Genomic DNA, 12,413 nt, shown 5'->3' on the forward strand with positions numbered 1-12,413 from the left:
TAGTCTGTGGTTTGATATCTTGTGGATGAAAATGTTCTCATAGACTCCTCGACACATACCAACCATAGAATTATAATGCAGAGAAGGTGTAAAGAAATTTCTGTATAAATACTTACACATGAAGAAAAGAGAAATTGATTTCACAGTTCTGCTATTGGAGGTACAACAGCTTTCTGCAGTTGCTTTTTCATTGTCTGTCTTAAAATATAAAGAGAGTGAGCAGTCATAGATAAATGGAAATGTTACCTTTTCCTTTATCATTTCCCATTATATGGTTTGTAATCATAAATACTCATAGCGGATGACTAAATGTTGAAATGTTTATTTGATTTTTTTTACAAGAAAGAAAAGAAAGCAGGGAATTTTTTTTTAAATTTTTCATCCATCTTACATATTGTTTTGACTGCAATGTCTTGACACTTTTAGTTGTAATAACAAAATTAGTACGTTAACTTTCATACATTATTCAAGATTTTCAGCTCCAGTTTGTGAATTTAGTATTGTAAATGTTAAAAAGTGTTCCCTTAGAGGTACAAAATTAGCTTTTGTCACTATAGACAATGCAAAATAAATGTAAATTTAAGTGGGCAAAACAACTTGATTCAGTGTTAGGTTGCAAACTGAAGCTAGAAAGTATAACAAAAATCTTGATCATGTATCAGGAAAATGGAGCCAGGAAAATGGAGGAGTTTGCTTTGGTTGATGAGGACTGGGTTAGGGAGCAATTAGGCAATCTGGACATCCATAAATTCATGGGTCTGGATGGGATGCAGCCACAGGCGTTGAGGGAGCTGGCTGAGGTCATTGTTGGACCACTCTCCATCATCTTTGCCAAGTCTTGGGGAAATGGGAGAAGTGTCTGAGGATTGGAGGAAAGCCAATGTCACTCCAGTCTTCAAAAAGGGCAAGGAGTAGGACCCGGGTGACTATAGACCGGTCAGCCTCACCTCCATCCCTGGGAAAGTGATGGAACAACTTATCCTTGGTGCCACCTCAAGGCATATCAGGGATAGGAGAGTCATTAGGGGCAGTCAACATGGCTTCACCAAGGGGAAGTCATGCTTGACCAACCTCATTGACTTTTATGAGGACAAAACAAGGTGGATGGATGATGGCAGAGCGGTGGATGTGGTCTACATTGACTTCAGTAAGGCATTTGATACAGTCTCTCACAGTATCCTTACAGCTAAACTGAGGGAGTACAGTCTGGATGATTGAGTAGTGAGGTGGACTGCAAACTGGCTGAAGGAAAGAAGTCAGAGAGTCAATGTGGCAGAGACTACTTGGAGGCCAGTATCTATTGGAGTGCCTCAGGGGTCAGTACTGGGGCCTGTATTATTCAATATATTCATCAACACCAAGCTGGGAAGAGTGGCTGACACGCCAGAAGGCTGTGCTGCCATCCAGTGAGACCTGGACAGGCTGGAGACTTGGGCAGGGAAAAAAAATTAATGAAATATAACAAGAGAAAGTGTAGAGTATTGCATCTGGGTAGGAACAGCCCCAGGTTCCAGTATAAGTTGAGGAATGAGCTGTTAGAGAGCAGCATATGACCTGGGGGTCCTGGTGGACAGCAGGATGACCATGAGCCAGCACTGTGCCCTTCTGGCCAAGAAGGCCAGTGGAATCCTAGGGTGTATTGGAAGGGGGGTGGTTAGTAGGTCGAGAGAGGTTCTCCTCCCTTTCTACTCTGCCCTTGTGAGACCATATCTGGAATATTGTGTCCAGTTGTGGGCCCCTCAGTTCAAGAAGGACAGGGAACTGCTGGAGAGAGTCCAACTCAGGGCAACAAAGATTACTAAGGGAGTGGAGCATCTCCCTTTTGAGGAAAGGCTGAGGGAACCGGGTCTCTTTAGTTTGGAGGAGACTGAGGGGTGACCTCATTAACGTTTATAAATATATGAAGGGTGAGTGTCAGGGGGATGGAGCCAGGCTCTTCTCAGTGACAAGCAACGGTAGGACAAGGGTTAATGGTTTCAAACTGGAACACAAGAGGTTCCACTTAAATTTGAGAAGAAACTTCCTCTTAGTAAGGGTAACAGAACACTGAAATAGGCTGCCTAGGGGGGTTGTGGAGTCTCCTGCTCTGGAGACATTCAAAACCCACCTGGATGCCTTCCTGTGTAACATCATCTAGGTCTTCCAGCTCTGGCAGGGGGTTTGGACTAGATGATCTTTTGAGGTCCCTTCCATTCCCTAACATTCTGTGATTCTGTGATTTTGTGATTCTGTATTAAGTCACTCTTTCATGCAACCATGTAATTTTTCAAAATAGATGACTCAACATTTTCTTGTAATATCACATGTAAACAAGTCCACATTTAAATCTTGCAAATACCATGAATGTGCATGAAAATAATTCTTAAGAGATGTATGTTGGTTCAGAATATGAATAAACTCTTGCAGAATTGTTACAGAATTGCAGTGAGAATGTCTCTTAAGGAAAAAGAGTAAAATTGTAGGCAATAAAGCCTTATCTACAGGAAAGAATACTCTGGATATGTTCTGGTTTGTTTAAATCTATTGCTCGTTTCATCATTCAGAAGACCAAACGTAGCTAGTTACTTCTGGGTGAAGAGAAGTGCTCTCTAGAGTTCATTGACTAATGACAAGATGTCCACCAAATATGATGAGAGCTTAGCTACATGTTTCATATAAATACCTTTATTTAGATATTTGAAGTAAGGGGTCAATACTCTGGATCTGAATCTCACCTGAGGGTGATTCATTTTCTTAGGTGGCTTGTCTCTTTTGTAAACCCTAGAACATCTGTGTCATCTACATAGAGCTAGCAGGTATGAGATGCTGGTTGACAGCAACATCACATGAGTCAGCAGTGTGTCCGCTAGCAGCCAAGAAGGCTGACCACATCCTGGGGTCCATCAAACACAGTATGGCCAGCCAGTCAAAAGACTTAATTATCTCAGTGTATTCAACATTGGTGTGGCCTCATCTTGAGTGTAGTGTGCAGTTCTGGGACCCAGAATTTAAGAAGGATGTTCAGGTCCTTGAATGCAACCAGAGGAGGGCAACAAAGCTGGTGAAAGGGGTGGAAGGAATGTCCTATGAGGAGTGGCTGAGGTCTTTGGCCTTGTCTAGTCTGAAGAAAAGGGATCTGAGGGGTGATCTCATTGCTCCCTACAGCTTCCTGATGAGAAGTGAAGAAAGGGTTGCTGATCTCTTTTCCCTGGTATTCAGTGATAGGACATGTGGGACTGCTTCATGCTGCACTAGGAAAGGTTTAGACTGGACATGAGGAAGCATTTATTTACCAAGAAGGTGTTCAAAAGCTGGAAGAGTTTTCCTAGAGAAGCTATTGATGCTCCAAGCTTGTCAGGGTTCGAGGGGTATTTGGACAACACCCTTAATTATTTGCTTTAACTTGTGGTCGGCTGTGAAGTAGTCAGGTAGTTGGACTAGATAATGATTGTAGGTCCCTTCCAAATTCGATTCGATTCGATTCGATTCTATTCTATTCTATTCTATTCTATTCTATTCTATTCTATTCTATTCTATTCTATTCTATTCTATTCTGTTCTGTTCTGTTCTGTTCTGTTCTGTTCTGTTCTGTTCTGTTCTGTTCCGTTCCGTTCCTTTCTGTTCTTGCATTATTGGAGAGGCATTTACACTTTAGATTGTTAGCTGAAGGACATCTCATATCGCACTAGATGTCTATGTTTAAGTAACTGAATACTCCAGATGTCTAAAGTTGGGCCTTTAAGATATTTATTTGAAATTCCCCTATAAGCAATTGAAAGAGGTAGACATGCATTCAGGATGAGGTGTCTATATGATCACCATCATGACACTGGATGTCCCCAGTCACTGCTGAGGAATATACAGCTGAAGTTAGCTCAAACCCATTGTCCTCTTCAATGTTTATTGTCATGTTTGCTCAGTTTTTATACTCTAAGTTGGGCTGAAACACTTATACATTTTCACCATGCTGATCTGGCTAGCTTAGGAAGACTTTTACATTTGTTCATTAGGTAAGGGAAGACCATTTAAAAAAACCATGCATCTGCTCAACTGATATAGCCCTTTATTTAAAAAAAAAAAATAAATAAATAAATAAAAAAAAAAAATAGCCACCCCATGGTTCCTTTTGGTTGAAATAAGTTTCGCTTTCTTTCTAACATCTGTGGTTACTTCATATATTTAGTCTCGAGCTTCATGAGCACATTACCTATACCTATCCCCTCTGAGTCTTCTTCTGTTGTAGGCATTTGTTGATCAGTCACACATGGTGAGATCTGACAGGAAATTTCTCTGTAACTAACTACACAGTGAATACTATCCACTTTTTTCCATTGATGTCATTGACTTTAAGTTGAATTTCTAAAAAAATAATATTTCTATCCTCTTTTCTCCCTGCAGCAATGTACTTAGAAGTTTAATTTAATTTACCTTTTTATTAGCAAAAACATATGCATTTCATATAAGAAATAATTTAACTTTGAGGAAATTATCAAATATTGAAACTGCATTTGATTCTCCTTTGTGATGTACAATACTATTTTCTTCACGTTGTGCATGTGTTTAACATTGCTACTTCTTTTTTTCATTTTACCCAGACTGGGACTTCATTTAAGCTACTGAATAGTGAAGACAAAGCAGCACCCCAGTGAATCAGTTTATCTGTGTATTATGTGTGTAGAAAGAAAGCTAAGATAGTAAAACTGTTGAAGCATGCAAGCTAAGGCAGGGTACTGTCTGAAATCTTGAGATTTTTAGGCCATCCAAGACTTAGTTAAAGCTGATGGATTAGTAGTGAAGTATTAATAAGATAAGTGCTTTCTTTTGACTGTTAGACCACGCCAAAGTTTTGTGCTATAATAAGACAGTCAGTTTCTTCAGCTTTTACCAGTTTATAACATCTCAAATGCAAATAAAACATGAAATTGCATTAAATGGTCCAAGTATTTCCTTAGATAATGAGTAAAACAACACCACTGCATTTTAGTTCATAATAAAAAATGTGTACATAATGCAAGAATAAAATGAAAATCATTTATATGGTTGAATTATTTGAGGTTAAGGCTACTGTTACCATTAAATAAACCTGTAAAATCTGTTTTTCTATCTAATCAAAGTTCAGTGAAGACAAATTGTTGTTTCAAGAAAGGTTTTGGAATTATCAAAGCATGAAGAACTGAAGTATGTGTATTTTTAGTATGCCTTTGTGGAACAGTTCAATGCCTTGTTAACATATTCAGCTACTGTCTATTGAACAGATATGTCTCAGTGATGTCACGCAAATGTAGAAGTGGAGACCAACATGTATGGCCATGCTAGACTGACACAAATCTGTTGCCAACACACTGATCAGCTTAAGCTAATACATATCCTGCTCCTTGGCCAGGCTGCTATGTTGAGAAAATAACATTTCTAACTAATAACTAAGTCTAGTTTGTTTGGAAACTTCTATGCACTTTCTCTGCTGTTGAGTGTACATTGCCACATAAACGTGTCCTTAAACTTCGTTTGTGCAACCATTACTTATGCTGCTGAGTATTTTGTGTCTTCCTTAAAGTTTTTGATAAGGCAAAAGTTTATTTTTGGTTTATATGTCTCATCAGTAATTTCTGAACTCATAAAAATGGTGAGAAGAAAAGCTATGGACAGATGTGATACTCTCATTGGTGATGTCTGTCTTTATGCCTAGTTCATAATTTTGTTGTGGGTTTTTGTTCTATTCTGTGGTAGGTTTTTTTTTTGTTGTTGTTGTTTTTTGGGTTTTTTTTGTTTTTTTTTTTTTTTAAACTGACCACCTCTTAATGGCATCAGGGATATTGCATTAGAATTTCTGGAAGGAGAAAAATTTTTAGAATACTTGAGAATTTTTTGAAATTTCAGTTGGAAGGGATCTACAATGATCACCTAATCCAACTACCTGACCACTTCAGGGGTGACCAATTTCAAACATGTAATTAAGGGTATTGTATCTTTGATAAGAAATTATCTCCTACAGACTTCAAGAATTTCCGAGATCTGCTGGTCACAGCAGTATGATATTCCCAGTTGATGTCTAGGAAGTTGAAATTTTTGATAAGGACAAGGGCTACCGATCCAGAAATTTATCCTAATAACTGTTAAGGAAATTTATTTTCCCAGGGTTTCCAGTAGCAGAGACTCAGTCTATTCCTTAACATTATCTGTAGAATAACAACAGAATAAGCCATCAGTATTTACATCCTGGCTCACCAACCAGCAGAAAACACTCACTACAAGTCCTTTGCTTTCCATCCCCCTAACCCTCACACAGAGGCTCTCAAACACATCGTCATGAATGTTAAGGGCTGTTCAATCAAACCTCTCCCTTATGTGTAGTACACCACCTCCACCTCACCTGTCCATCCCTCTCAAACAACTTGTAGTCATCCATCCCAACATGCCAAACATGGGACTCTTTCCACCAAGTCCAACTAATATCAATGCTAGTGTAGCTGACTGACACTTCCAGTTCATCCTGTTTGTTTCTCATACTGTGTATGTTGGTGTACAAACATTTCAGATATGCTCCTGAGCCCTCCACGCTCCTTGGAGAAGTGTAAATGTTTCCAGTAACACTGCCACCCTTCAGTGATGCCACACTCACCCTTGGCTTACCAGCTGCAGTCCTGGTGGCATCTCTTTTCCCCGTGAATTCCAGTTTGAAGCTCTCTTGATCAGCCCCACCATCTTACTCCCAAAGGTTTGTTTTCCCCATCAGGACAGGTGATTCCATAATGTGTCACTGTACCTTGTCTCTTGAAGGCTCTTCCATGGTTTAAAACCCCAAAGTTTTGGTGAAGGCACAAGTCCTGGAGCCAGGTATTGATCTGCTGGGCTTGCCTGTTACTTCCAAAGTCTTGCCCCTTACTGGTAGGATTAAGAACTACCTGTGCTCCTGAATTTTTTAGCATTTTTGCCAGGCCCCTGAAGTCTCTTTTGATTGATCTCAGACTTTTTATTGAAGCATCAGTCATATCCACATTAAAGAGCAGAAATGGATATTAGTCTGAAGCTTGAACTGGGCTTTTCAGTCTTGTAGTGATGTCCCTAGTTCAGGCACCAGAGAGGCACCAAATTTCCCTGAAAATGTCATTCAGTTTGCAAATGGGTGCTCTCATTCTGCACAGGAGGGAATCAACAATGACTATAACTTGTTGTTGCTGCCTTTCAGTGCTTTGTTGCAAGGGCTTGTTCTCTCTGACCTTGGAAAGACTGCTTGTACAGGTTCCTCCTCTTTTTCATTATTCATTTTCCATGAAATTAAAGGACTATGGGCAGGGAGAGAGTAAGAAGAAACAAGGAGTCTCAGGTGTAATGGAAGAGTCAGAGAGCACTGGGTGGATTTTCTGAGGCCCCAAAAAAACAGTGTGTTCCTGTAATGAGAGCAAATCTGAAGGAAAAGACTTGACCTGCAAGGTTGCCCTAGACAGAGTACAGATTTGTTTAAAAACCTCCCATATTTCTGTTCTGTAAAAATTTGTTTTTCTACCACTTACTAGTTCTTAGCCTATGAAATCCATGTTTTTGTAAAGTATGGTTCTAAACTTACAAAAACTTTTTCATATTTTTTAAGTTCATTTCAAAGTTGCAAACAGACCCTCCTGAAAGCACTGACCTACTTGGAAATCTGACAGAAGAGACATTCACTCAGATTTGACTTTTCAGGAAACTACCCAACAAGAAACATGTATATTTATAGATGGGATATAAATGGAATTCATACTATCTAAAAGTGATGTCTAATTAAGCAGTGAGAGATTTCATCCAGTTTAAGGGGGAAAAAAAAAAAAAAAAAAAAAAATAAAAATCAATAAGCAAAGATTTCAGCCAGTAATGTACTATATTCAGTACTTCAAATACTTGGTAAAAATTGTGGAGTTCTACACTGTACTCTAGTAGGCAGATTTGTGTACTCTCTCAGAATATTCAGTACTTCAAATACCTGGTAAAAATTGTGGAGTTCTACACTGTACCCTAGCAGGCAGATTTGTGTACTCTCTCAGAGCTAAAATTCAAGTGAAGTATTTTCAAAATCCATCAAAATTGAAACATATAAATAAGTCTCACATGAATGGTGACACAGGATAGAAAAATAATAATTTATACCAGTATAAATTGGGTATTTGAGGGGCAGACAACATACACTGGGAGAACTATTTAATTTCACTCTGATTTGATCCAGCTGAAAAAAATAAAATAGAACTAAAGGGAAAATAATTAGACTCAATTATAGAAAGAAAAAATGGCAATCAAATACATTTTACTCTGGAATAATTCGGACTAAAAGTGATTGAAATCTCCTCACCTGTGATATCAGGGAAAAAAATATGAGAAAAACATCATAAAGTGCATGTTGAAGGATAATTCATCACTAGAAACAACATGGACTGGATGACCTCCACATTATTTTTCCTCCCAAATGACTTTGGTATTATTATCTGGGGGCAAAAAGCTACAAAACCTTGGTTAACCGCTGGCTTGAGATCAAACCACTGAAAAATGCTGACACCTGGTTAAAGTTCATTGAAGAGAAACTGTACAGCAAAGTGATCATCAATAATTTTACAAAGGCATAAAGATACAGTATAATTAATAATGAAATCAAGAAACAATTGATTACACATATTTGGATTAAAATTCCATTTCGTATTTAATAAAATATATTTATTGAATTGAAATTCATATTCGTGGTGATTATTAAGGAATAAAAAAAGTTCTTACAGCTTTGTAACATGCAAGAATACATGAAAACATTTGAAGACAGTCACAACTTTTGGATAATTTTTAAGAAGTTTTCAGTTGCATGACTCATGGAATCATAGAATGCTGTGAGTTGGAAGGGACCTGAAAGGATCGACTCCAACTCCTGCCCCTCCACAGAACAAACCCACAGTTCACACCATGTGTCTGAGGGTGTTGTCCAGTCTCTTCTTGAACACTACCAGGCTTGGGGCTGTGACACCTCCCTGGGGAGCCTGTTCCAGTGTTACACAACCCTCTGGGTGAAGAACCTTTTCCTAATGTCCAACCTAAACCTCCCCTGGCACATCTTCCTGACAGTCCCTCGAGTTCTGTCACTAGTTGCCAGAGAGAAGAGATTGGTACCTGCTCCTCCTCTTCCCCTTGTAAGGAAGCCGTAGACTGTGATGAGGTCTCCCCTCAGTCTCCTGTCAGTCTCCTCCTCAGTTTCCCCTCAGTCTCCTCTTCTCAGGCACCACTCACAGAAAATTCATTCCCAGTCTCTAGACAGTATGCTCTTCTGACTGTTTTATGCAGTCATCTCTCCAATGACAAAAAGACATATGTTTACATTAACATGATATATAAGTAGAGTGCCAGTCACAAAAGTGTTTGGAATTAATGGTGTGGTTACCTGCCCTATTTCCACGGTTCCCATCCATGTTACTGAGACACAGTCACTCCATGATTTGGGATGACTCAGCCTCCATGAAGTCCTGGCAGTTCTTCCATTTTGTAAGGATGACTACATACCTTTCTTTTCAAATTGGTCTTTTCTTCAAGGTGCAGACAAAACAAGTAGGAGGAAAGATGTCTGTGAACTTTCAAGGTAAGATTGGGAGAGTGGTCACTGGAACTGCTCTCTGTCATATAATCTAAATTTATTTGCATAACAGAATGAGTTAAGTGGGTGGATAGCAATTCCTTTTCTCCAAAACATAAATGTTCACACAAATCAAAACTTGAGCACTACCAGTCCACTTTAGACCAATATACGTTGGACCCAAGAGAGCAGGACACTTGCACTTGTCAGTTGATAGCTCAGAAAAGCAGTTCGTCTTTGGGTTCTAGCTTCTACTTGTTGGATGTTCAGCTGTGGTGTCTCCCTAAAATGCTATTGTTCAACAATTTATTGCATTAACTGCCAACTGCCTTACTAAAGACCTAGCACCACGTAATCAGCAGTGGCTGGTGCTTTTCATCATGTCCACCCCTCACATCCCATGTGATGAAAGCCTGCAAAACCTCTCAGTTATAATTTTTATTTTTGATAATTGAAGTTAGACATATAAAATAAAGTTACCGTATTTTCAGAGGGTTTCTGGGCTTTCAGGTCTCATTAACATTAATAAGGTTGGAAGTGCTCAGTACTCATGAAAAAGTCACATTGCACAGTGAGATGACAGAATATGGATTCAAGTTCCTAATTTTAGACATTACAATTTGGCAAATGCTGCCTGTAAATATTTCTGATCATATGAAATTGCAATCCATAGAGAATTTCCACAAGTCTGTGATTACCATGCAGTATTACACGTTTAAGATTATCTAGATAATTGGTTTTTTTAGAGTCCTGCAGCATTGATCCTGGTCGATGCTGTACAGAAATAATAGATAACTATTTATGAGATCAAAACTATAATGTTGCCAGTTGATAAAGGTTAAGAACATTAGAGCTGATTTTTCCTGTAGGACACAGCATGCTAGAATTTAATTGTAATCTTGCTTCATTACCCATCATATTCCCTATTAAATAGCAAAATGATTGTCTTTATGTCTTTATTTCTCACTTCCTAGATTATTGACATTTGGGAACACAAAACAGCATTCTTAAATACTTGAATGCATTACTTGATACTGAAAATTACTTTCATGCTAATTACTTAGGAATTTATAGTTTAGGTTCCCTGATGAAGGACTTTCAACTTTACTTTGGAGATTTTTATAACAATTTGAGTAGATTTAACTGTATATTATATCTTACCCCCCAAAAAGGAACAGCTGGCCTACTTATGTACATGAGTAAATGCCAGTTCCTTTAGAAAATGAAGGGATGAAGGGCTTACTGCAGTTATAATTCGCAAAAAAAACAGTAGTCAATAGGGACAGAATTTCACGTTTCCCATGGCTCTCAGGAATTATTTTTTGCATTATTGTTATTATTATTACTACTACTATTGCTATTATAACTAATAAATTATTATTACTACTACTACCACTACTACTATTAAATCTGCAGTAGCTTAGTAAGATGTTGTCTTAAAGTATTGTAATGAGTGTCAGGTTAGACCTCATCTCCAAATCCTAACAACATCTGCCAAGGTAAGTGTGTCTGAAAAGGAGCATGTGTGTTCCTTAAGAATTATTGATAGAGGTATTTATTTAATTAAAATGCTCCCTGTTTTAGACAGTAGGCTTTGGAAATTTTTGAGGGGGAGGAAGAGTCCACAAATGACTTCAGTTAAAGCTCTTTTCAACACAGAATTACACTTAAATTATTGGAAGAATTTTTATCACTAAATATATGATCCAGAAATAGACCCCATAATATGATTTTACAGCCACGCTATGCGGTTTTATACAAAAAAAAATCAAAAAAATCAAATAACTGGAGTTTCCTCTGCTTATGAATTATGTAATTAGCAGCTCACACAGTTTCACATTAGAGCTGAAACAATTGTTATTTTTTAATAGACTGTTTCAATGGAAAATGTGATATGTCCATTAATACCTTAAATGTAGCTTTTGTGTTTATAAAGTAGAATACTGTTTAAAAAAACCTGAAGACTACTTGAATATACAGGCAGTGAATGGCAATAACAAAGTTCAATTTAGTATGAAATTTGTAATTTGTGAACATAACAAGTACTTTGTTATTTAAAATTCTAAGGAGTCATATGAATTTGATATTTAGTTATGAACCCTTACATTCTTCTTAACAACACGAAGATCAAAATGATGTCTTAGCATTAAAAGAAGATGGAATTTTGAGTAAATTCACATAGTATTCTGATCAAAGGTATGCTCTCAGATAAAACCAGATGACATATTGACTTTTTTTCTAATAACACTTTCTTAATATTTGCTCCTTATCTCTTCTATTAATATGCTCTATTTCTTAAAGAATAGCAAGGTATTTATTGCAATCTTTATTTTCTCAGTTATTCTAATAACCATGATAATGAAATGTCATTCCAATTATTTTTATATAAGATAAAAATTGTAAGTGTACCCAAGTCAGTCTTTCACTTTAACTGTTAAACTTAACATTTAAAAATAAGAGGTAACATAAATCTCTATAGTAATGGGATAATCCTTTTGCTACAAGTGTTTTAGCTGTAGAAATCATTTTCACCTGTGATTATAGCTAGCAGCCTGATGTTAAATTAATTTAGCAAAACCAGAAAATAAGTATTTGAATGGCAGTAAAGATCCAAGCCAGTGAAAGCACTATGGTGTATTATCTTATGTGACGCTGCCCTTCTCCACAGTGCTGGAAAGTCATCCCAACTCAAACAAATGCATATGCACTTTATACAAAAATTTATTTCCTTTCCACGGACAAAATACTGAAGTGTCTGGTTGTTTGACTTTTTTTTCTTTCTTTTTCATTATTTCATAGGTACAGATAACGAGAAGGAGCTGATATGTTTGGGAGACTTTGAAGGCAGTCTGGAGGA

Source organism: Nesoenas mayeri, assembly GCF_963082525.1.
Source record: "Nesoenas mayeri genome assembly, chromosome: 1".
Classification (NCBI taxonomy): Eukaryota; Metazoa; Chordata; class Aves; order Columbiformes; family Columbidae; genus Nesoenas; species Nesoenas mayeri.